Raw genomic sequence first — 10491 nt, 5'->3', positions numbered from 1 at the left:
CATCCTTGGGTCCCATTCAATGCCTCCTAGAAGGACAGCTCACAGGGCTCTTATTGATAGCATGCCTGGCATGAAAAAGAGTGGACTTTTATGTCACCATCTTAGCGATAGCTCCAACCCTTTAAATTGATTTTGATGATGTTTTGTGCCCAGGCATAAGTCAGTCGGTTGACTAGTGTGACGGCCTGACTTAATTGTGTAGACACAAGTCACCTGTTCATGCCTAGGACTGACGATTTGACTCAAGACCACACAGGTGCATGAGCTAAGTTCAGGGAGAGCATGTCTTCTGTGGCAAAGCAAAACAATGTTGCCAGAAGGAGAACAAGTAGACGCCAGTAGCACTAACCATATACATGACCCATTTTCCACAGAAAGCTTTCTCAGGTTGATGGCTGGTAGAGAGCAGCTAGGAGGAACCTGGGGAAGGGGAAAACTTGTGCTAAGTGTGTGCCAAAGTAATTAGTTTTATGGCTTTGGCAGTGGATTTTCCCTTACTCTCAGCCTGCTTTTCATAGGTCCTGCGGGCAGATTCCATAGTCTGTCCACAAGCAATGTGAGGCTATATGACCTGCCTGTTGTTCGGACTCCTGTCTTTGGTTTTATGCATTAAAATAAGAAGATAAATTCTTCTCTACAAAATGCACCGAACACCCCTGCTGCACTTGCCTCCTCTCGTTAGCTTCCCTGTGTGGCTGTTGAATAAATGATTGAACATGGGACAGTGTTTAATCTTCCTAACAATAGCCCTCCAAACATCCAACACTGTCAGATGCGTTCCTGGCATTTGAAAATATGCCTGCAGCAAAACCATCTATTGAATTTTCACTGTGACTAAGACCTTGTGGACAAAGAAGACTATCTGTTAAGCTGCCATCATTTGGCAAAAATCAATCCTCCTGGGGCCTCCTGGGGCGAAAGCAGAGAACATAGAAGGTAACCCCCCCTAAAGGTCAGGCTGGAGGGGGTGGATACTGGGGCTTCCCCAGGCTTGTGACTTGGTGCTTTTTCAAAAAGCACAGGGAGTGGGGGAGGGAACACACTGCAAGCTTGGGACATTTTGGGGTACAGTCTGTGCCTGGGAAAAAGAGTAACCCTTGGCAATTGAGGAATGCATGTGGCATTTCTCAGAGAGGCACTTGGCTGCTTGAACCCTTATTCTGTGCAAACTTCAGATGCAGGTTGGATCTGGTGCTGGGGAACATCCTCCAATTTTACAGAAAAGCCGTGTTTCCTAATCTTTGAAAATGATTAATCCGGTACTTCCGAACTTCAAATGAATTTTAAGGGCTGTGACAATGAAAGTTTTTGACTTGTTTTATTATTAACAGACAATAGTACATAACAGTGGACTTCTGCTGTTTGTGATTTTTCTCCTTCTAGTACTTGCTCCTGATACACGGACAGCATTCTTCAATGTAACTCTTCCAACTTAAACTGACTGCTCAGAACAGGCGCCTGTCCTGTGTGAGCCAATCAGTTCAGCCCACCCTGGAGTTCTCCAGTTCAAGCCGAGACTGACTACAAGTGGAAAGGTCACTACTGTGTGTAGTGGTTCTGATCTTGCCTGTTAAGGATACAGATTCCGGGATTTTCTTCCCTAAACTCAGATTCGGTGGCTGTGGGCTGGACTCACGAATCGATGTTTTATCAAGCATCCCTATGTGACTCTTGCCATCATGTTAATTTATGAAAACACTTATTAGAGATGGCCTGGGGATTTCAACCATTGCAGCAGGCATAGTTCTTTGTTCTCAAGTCTGTTACATGGACAAATCTTCCTTCCGTAGCAGCCTACTGAATTCCCTTCAAATTTACTCTAGTTGGCTGCGAATACAGCACAGTCACAGTGCTCTTACCTAGCACCTGAGTTCAGCTCCCAGAACAGAAAGAAAACGGCCTTAATAAACTTACTAGAGTTTGTTTCTGTTTCTTACAAGAAAAGACTAACTTTAAAAACACCTTTGAGCCACTAGCCAAAGTGTTACACATTGCCATCAGAGACTAGAAGAAGCCATATACAAATATGAATGGAGCCACTAAGCTGGCTTGGAAAAAGCCTTAACATCATTTTGCGTGGGGCAGAAGAAGCATGATGTCATGTGGGGCTCTGACCCTTCACAAAATTAAGCAACAGGAGCCATTACTTTTGCAGACTTTGGTGGCCTGCTGTATGTCTGGTGTCCCTCATTTTCTACCACTCTATTTTGTGAGATTAGCTGGTTCCATGGGCTGTTTTGCTCAGTATCCCCTTTGAACATAAATGTCAATCTTGGGTTGCAAGGCCGATTTGTTAGGGCAACTTGTGTCCAAACTGGAAATGCACCATGGTTCCATGTTGGACAGCTGGGTCAAGAAAGTCCAGGAGGTCACACTTACCCACCCCACCCCCTTTGAGAACAGAGAGTTGGCCTGTGTTCATTCACAGTCTTTTAATACCTAGCCCCTAGTGGGTAGCTTCTACCTACTTCAGCAAAGTGAGTTTTCTAAACATACGCAGACTGTCTAGTGAAAGGCAAAACTTCTATGGCCTGTCATCACCTTGGGATGTCCAGTGGAACCTCTATGGTTGAGCACCTAAAACTTTGCAACTCATCTTCAAACGGAGAAGAAACATGACAAGCAGAGGACCCCACAATGGACGTGTTTGTGCCCGTGGATGTCTTAGATCCCAGAGTAGTGGCTATGGGCAAAGAGTTGTCAGTCCTAGGATCTCCTCAGCTCTGATATGCCTTTTCTTCTCTGTTCCCAAGTTTCCAGCATTTGGGATGTGACTGAATTACTCCAGATTTTCTTTAAAAATAGCCCTTTGGGATTGGCTCACAGTGTGAACTCTGGGCAGCCCAAGAAACCTGATTCAGAAGGCCAGTGTCCACTGGATGGGATTCTCTTTAATCCTTCATCCAGGAATTGCCTTTCGTCCCACCTCACATTGGCATCCTGCTATCCAGCATGGGGACGGGGACGCAGCCTGGAGACTTGTCAGGTAATTAGCTGACTATAAATCAGCAAGCGTGGGTCTTTTTATTAGGCACGCTCACATCTCATCAGCAGTTCCTCACCAGGGCTCACCAGCATTGTGGCAGCTGCAGTTTGTAGCATCTCATACTAATTCTCCTCAATAATGAGGAATTGAGGAAGACCTCCAATGGGGCCCAGTTCAGTGTCATTTTCCCTCTAAATCTAGATAAGCAATTCTAGCTCTATGAAGCTTCAATCAGGAAGCACTGCCACCCTGTCCTGTTTTTTAATTAATTAATTAATCTTAATCTTGTCCTGTTTTTAGTGCCTAGTCTTTCCCTTGTAAAAGTGTCATCTAATAAACTCTCCCACAAAACACCAGAGAGGATTTCTGCCTATGAATCGGTTTTGAATACTGACAGGGTCTCATGAATTTGCCTAAGCTGCCCTTGGGCTATCTCTATAGCCCAAGCCAACCTTGAACTTGTGATCCTCCCAACTTAGCCTGAGTAGCAGACATTACAAGACTGCACTACTAGGTCCCCCTAGCCCTGAGAATTATGAAAATGTCAAACCTTCCTGATGTTTCCACCACTGAAGCAAAGTTACCCTTGAATCTGCCTCCAATAGGAGATGGTTGGTGTGTGCTTGAGACCTAACAAAGCCAGCATTCTCTGTGTTTTGCCTACTATGTAAAGATTTCACCTTTGAACTACGCTAACCTGAATGTGGAAGTCGTCAGCCTCAGCATCAGGCTTAGTTTTATAAAAACCAAACTTTCAATTTTTATATTTCCAGTGAAGTAAAATCTTTAGTTTTAGTTTTGTCTTTTGCTTTTATCAGCCTTCCCTACTGTGAGAAGATACATCTGGAAATAACCTTATAGAGAATCAAAGCTTATTTTGGCTCAGCTCACAGTTCTGGAGGGTCTAGCCCTAGCCTTCAAGGCAATGCTGCTTTAGGCTTCTGATAAGAGTACCAGACAATAACAGCAAACAGTGCATTGTAGAGGAGACCTCATACATCATGAGCCAAAAGCAGAGGAGAGACTGGAGGCTTGTTCACAAAGACCTAAGCCCCCCCCCCCCCTTTACATCCCACCTCTCAGAGTTTTCACCAGTTCCCACTACAAGAACCAAGAGTTACATGATCGGATTACATATCATCATAATTCCTATAATTTCGTGTTGAACCACATTCACAGACATCCAGGGTGCATGTGTCAGTGGGACACACTCAAAAGACTTTAAGTAGACAGATGTGGTAGCAGGCCTGTGCTCCCAGCCTGTGAGAGGCTGAGGAAGAAGCATGACCAGCCTAAGCTATACAGATAGACACTGTCTCAAGAGAATAAAAACAAACCTAAACGAAAAACACTCTGAAACGAACATACAGAAAACTAAGACATTAAGCCTTGGGGAGCAGAGCCTGTCTTGTTTTTCCTTTAAGCTCCACAATGCCTCAAAGAGGGTCAGTACCTTTCACAACATACAAATAATTTGTACTTTATTCATTTATTCTGATGCACGGACCTCACACATGCTAAGCACAAGCTCTACCATGGAGACACACCCCTAGCCCTATGTATACACCTTGATGTTACTTATCCTGTACTTTGAGTGAAGTCTTCCAAAGCCTCAGGAGAAAAAAAAATTCCAGTTTAAATGGTTGACTCCGCTAGGAGCCATAGGACTGACCCAATTAGACATTTCACTTCTTGCCTATGATTCATTTCTAAATCTATATTTAAAAATTCTGTTGCTGTTGTCAAAATCCCTTAGCTTCCTGTTACAGGGTTGCCATGAGAGTGTGCGCCTTGTGGCAGCCAGCGTCTCGGTTGTCTTGGTGGTATCTAGGTGACTCAAGCTGAAACAGAGCCAACTTCATTTACATCAAATTAGAAGCTGAAGATACTTTCTTGACATAATGGAGAATTCTTAAGGTCAGTGACTTATGGTCCCTGTAGCTCCCTAACAGTGCACAGACTGTCTGCTATAGTTTGAATATGTAATGTCCCTTAGAAACTTATATTTGCGTGTGTTAGGCCTTCGGTTGGTGGCTCTACTTGAGGGAGACTCAGAACTTTGAGACTTGGGGCTTAGCTGGGGAAAGTAGGTGGTGGGCGTGACTTCTAGGAGATACATTACTTCTAGGAGATACATTACTTCTGACCAATTTCTATAGGTCCTTACTTCTTGCAGTCTCACTGTAGCAAAGTGTAGCATGTGTAGTCACGTAGTGACATTATGAGCCAACAAAAGAAACTCCCCCCAGATTGTCGGTTGAGATTTTAGTCATAATGATGCAGGTGATTGCATTAAAAAGATACGCAGACAGGGGCATTACCAAGGGTAGAAAGAGACCCAGCAAGATGGAAGGAGGTGGGATGGGACAGCAGAACACTAGGGAGGGAACCAATTAAGAACAAAGAGTAAGGGCCCATATGTACAAGGCTGTCATGAGGAAGCCCAACATTCTGTGTGCTATCCCAAGCATTAATTTCTTTTTAAAAACCTAGAAACTCATTGTATTCATAATGTCCAGAAATCAAATTTTAAAGAGGTAGACATGGTTTGAGAAGAGGAAAATGGGCCTGCAAAAAGAGGAAACCGATCAGTATAAACAGACCCAGAGGAGACAGGGTTGGTAGCAATGACAGACAGGATTTTTAAGCAGCTATTAAAAATGCTCAAAAAATGTGAAATAAAACATTCACACAATGAGAAAAATCAAGAATGAAAAAAAAAATGAAAGTTCTTGAGAAATAAATACAATACTGGTATGATGGTTTATATTGTCAGCTCAGCAGGGTCTAGAGCCATCTTGTGTTGTAGCAGCAACAAGAAAAGCGACTAATACAATTGGAAATAAAAATTAATGGTTAACTGAGGGAAGAAAACTGTTCAGTGACCTTGAAGACACCTCAATAGGACCAAACCTAAACACAGACTACAAAAGATTGAAAACTGAACTAAAACATCCTCAGGGTATGAGCCATTAGCATTATTTAAAATGTTAGTGAAAAAATGTCAAGTTTTGTGAAAGGCGGAAAATTTCAGATTCAGGATATTCAACAATATTCAGGGAACCATCTCCATATTTTGTTGCTGCACACACTGGTTAACGACACAGTTATCAACATTTTGAGGTGGAATCTGGGATGCTTGCTTACTTTGTTCCTTACAGTCTACTGCCCATCAGATTTAGGCCTTTCTTGATTCCTAGAGTGAAACTCTTCCCCACCATCTTTTATTAAGTTGCCTGATTTTTTTTTTTTTTAACTTGATATATGTACCTTAGGACTCTTTCAATTATTTATTTGCTTACATGGGTGCTGCCTATCTTCCCCCAACAGGCATCAGTTTTCAATAGTTCCTCAGCTAAAGTTGGGACCTCAGAAACTCCTTCCTGCATCCATGCTGGAATGTTGGTTGGGTTGATCTGTCATGTCCAGAAGACAGTCTTGAAGCAGTCTGCCCCAACCTCTGTCTCTTACAACATCACCTACTATTTCTATGGCATTCCCTAAATTTAGGGGAGAGAAGGTGTGCTGTAAGTATGGTGGTTTGTATAGGAATGACCCTCCTAGGCTCGTGTATTTGAATTCTTGGTCCCCAGTTGGTAGAACTCTTTGGGAAAGATTAGGAAGTGTGGCCTAGTTTGAAGAGGTGTGTCACTGAGGGTGGGATTTGAGGTTTTAAATGATCCTATCATTTCCCAGACAGCTCTCTCAGCCTTTTACTTGTGGATGGGGATGTAAGCTCTCAGCTACTGCCTACCTGCTGCCATGATCCCTACCATGATGGTCATGAACCCATTCGCTGATACTGTAAGCCCCAATAAACTCTTTCTTTCATAAGTTGACTTGGTCATACGGTCTTCACAGAAATGTAAAAATCACCTACAACAAAAGTCTTTCCATTTGTCTTTAACTTTGAAGTACTAGGTGAAGCCAGAAAACTGAAAAGGGGCATTGGTCTGGGTGAGAGATTACAGGAAGGAAATCGTAAAATACAGGTTGCTGTAAAAAGAGAAGAGAGGAATTGTGAGAAGGTTCAAATGAGGAGAGGGATGGGCTGGTAGAGCAGAGGAGACTAACTCTAAGGCTATTTATAAAATTTATGTGGATGACTATTTTTAGGAGCTTTCTGAAAATATGAATACATAAAGTGAATTTAAATGAAGTCAAACAAAACCTCAGGACCAGGTACAAGGTATTTACCCTTCGAGTTGTTTGTCAGAGGAGTCCCAGACAACCTAAAAGCAAACCATGCTATCGACACTGCTTTTCGCTGCCTAAAAGAATTTTTTTGTTAAGACTCAGTCTATGAAGATACCAAACACCTTGATCAGAGGACATGGAGAAATGAAAGCTGAAAAAAATTCCCATCTACTATCTAGTTTTCATAATACTGGAAAGTGCTGAAGAGGCTACTATGGAAGAAAGTCTCAGTAATGTTACCCAGCTGTGAATCCTGTGTGCTATAATTATGACCAGCCTGGCAAGATATGCCTATGCATGCCATAGTGGCATGAAAGTTAAGGAAGTAACCAACCTTTAAAAAAACTGGACTCAAGGCCTGCTTTCCCAGAAGAAACTCATGCCTAGAACTATAAATCTGGCCAAGACCCATGGCTGGAGAGCCCATAGACTCTAGGGGAGAGTCTGCTATTACTCTTTTGCTAAATGGACATGGTATCAAATTGCCTTCTAAATATGTCACTCTGTACTCCTAGATTCGTGCAGTTTGCAGTCCTCATCAGAGAAGTTTCTTTTTTGTAATAGATAGCAGTTAATATAGAGACTCATTCACAACTGGTCATTGTGTAGAGATTAAAGCTCTGCGGAGTGTTCACCATAGATGAGACATTTATGTCACATTTCTTCTCTTCCCCCCCCCACACCCCTCCTCTCTCTCCTTCTCTCTCTCCCTCCCCCCCGCCCTCTCTCATCTATCAATATCTCCATGTGGAAGGGGGAATAGGCACATCTGCCATGATGCATGTGTGCAGGTCAGAGGACAACTTGCAAAAGTTGATTCTTTCCTTCTATTATGAGTGTCCCAAGGATTGACCTAAGGTCATCCAGACTGGCAGACAGCTCTTCTTCCTATTTTTGAATAAACTAAAGATATATTAGTTTTCACTAAAATATGAGTTATAATATAAATAGTTTGCAAATGACTAATGGGTAAAACAGAGAAGTCAGAGGTCAGAGATACGAAGACAAAGAATCACCAAAGAAGAAAGCCTTCTAATTTCCTCCCCAAACTGTGCAACGGATTTTCGGTGTTTACCTCAGGCTCCCTTTCCAGCATTCATTTTTTTCCCCCTCTATCATCAATCATTGTCAATTTGAAAAAGTACAATACTTAGGGTCATTTATCTAGACCTATTGGAGTCTAAAATTATGCAGCTCAGTCAAATATATGTGAATAAAGACTGTCATTTCTGATTAATGACATGTGACTTGAATGTCTTAAAAAATCATTCGTGCCACACAAGCTTTACAGAAAGGTTATTATGTAAGGTCTCCTCCAATGCTTCTGCTTTTCTCTCCAAGAACTCTAGAGGATCCAGTTTCTCCATTGGAGAAACTGTGGATATTTAGTGATTTTAGTTGTAATTGTTACTCTGGTCTTTGGTTTTCAAGTTGAAAATTCTCTTCCACTGGATGGTTAGGTAAGCCTATGATGTTGCTGTTTTGCAATTTTTTTGTTGCCAACACAGCCTTCCCTTTTATTGAAAAAATAATCCATGTAAGACACTAATCTTATTCCGTTGATGCAGAAAGAAAGAAAAGTGAAAAACATGCCGATTCTTTGTCAATTACACTTTCCATGATTCATCAACTCCCTTCCTGAAGCATAAAATCACACTTCAGCATAGTCCCCAAAATATAAAAAAAAAAAAAAAAGAAAGAAAGAAAGAAAGAAAGATCTGGAAAGAACGCTTTGGAGGAGAAAAAGCCAGGACTGACAGAACGGCAGAAACATACCCTGTGAAGCAGCAGCTTGTGCACTTCGCTGGAATGGTACCACCTACCTCTTAGACCAGTCCCATGCAATGTCTGGGGATCCTTTCCTATTGCTAGGATGCTAAAAATTTTTTAACAGGCTTTTAAGACATGACTCAAGAGAGTGGCTGGGAGTGTGTGTGTGGAAGCTTCTTCCCAATGCCTCAGGGTTCCTGTCGTGGCAGACCAAATGCCTCAGGTGTGCTACTTAGCCATTCCCCTCGACTACCAGCACTTCTGCCCACTGACTAAGTACAATAACATTTGACTAAATGTGACGGAAACTTACTTAGTGTAGTTCTGTCTGCATTCCTTGTGGGAGTGAGCTATGCTTAAGAAGCATAATGTCTGTGCCTTTTGCCTTTTACTCTTCAAGGGAAGCTTCTCTGGCACAGCTTAGCAAGACTAGACAGATAAGTCTTCCCGGTCTGGGGTGTGTTTGTGGGCTCACGTGAGTATAATTCTGATGGATCTTCTACCTTGGCTTCTGTTAATTTAATGAGCAATATTTTGGCCTTCGTCTTGTTTCTTACATAAGTGTGTGTAGAGGTTGGCTGGGATTTAGGGTCTTTATTTTTTAGGATATACTTCAGAGACGCAAACAGGTAGATCATAGCAGTTGGGGGAGACACACTGAAGTTATGTTTGAAAACCACAAGCATTGGCCCCTTTCCTTGGACCTTATGCCTAAGTATCTCTAGTTCATTTCCAAAGAAATAGCATGCAGTAAGTCAAGGGGTTCTTGGATTTTAGATGAATATAAAATGCTTTTGAACAGTGACCTGTGACAGAAAAAAAAGCTATTCTTAGAGTTGAAACATTAAAAAATTAAATGGCCTGTAGATGGGTGAAATTATACACAAGAGTGGGTTGTGCAGCAGATGGAGATCTAGTGAAAGAGGAAGAGATGAGGGGGGACTAAGGCTGATGAGGAAGACTTCTTGAGCAACTTGTGACCTGACCTGACTAATTGAGGATGTATAAAGTTAGGATCATGAAGGTGCCATGTCCATCATAGTTGTTTTAGTTGCAAATGGTAGAATCTACCTCAAACTGGCTTAAGTGAGAAAGGAACCACCTGGACAGCTAACATGTCCAGAAGCGGCACTGGGCTTGGTTCACAATAGGATTTGTGCTATCAGGGGTTTCGTCAAAGTGAGGTCTCACCTTCCACCCTTCTGGTTTACATTTGTTTTGCCAATGCTTTCTTCCCAGGCTGGCTGCCCCTTTGCGGTCAAACGGCTGCTGGAATTTTTTGATTTAAGTCTTGTGGTCCACACATCCAGAAGCAGAGTTCTCCTTCCCCAATAGTTCTGAAAGTCTTAGATTCAGCCCCACGGGCTTTGATTGGGTTATTTGTCCACCCTCTGAAGTAGCCATTGAAGATGTTTTGTCTGAGTGCTCTGTTGATATTACTGGTGCTTGGGTTGACTGCATCCATGTTTCTCCGTGAAAATTTGCATTGCGTCTGCAAGATCTATGGGAAATACATGTTGGGTAGGCAAATGGAAGAC

The sequence above is a fragment of the Acomys russatus genome, chromosome 26 (genome assembly GCF_903995435.1).
Source record: "Acomys russatus chromosome 26, mAcoRus1.1, whole genome shotgun sequence".
NCBI classification, from domain to species: domain Eukaryota; kingdom Metazoa; phylum Chordata; class Mammalia; order Rodentia; family Muridae; genus Acomys; species Acomys russatus.
The sequence above is the reverse complement of the archived record's forward strand: the minus strand, read 5'-3'. Positions refer to the sequence as shown.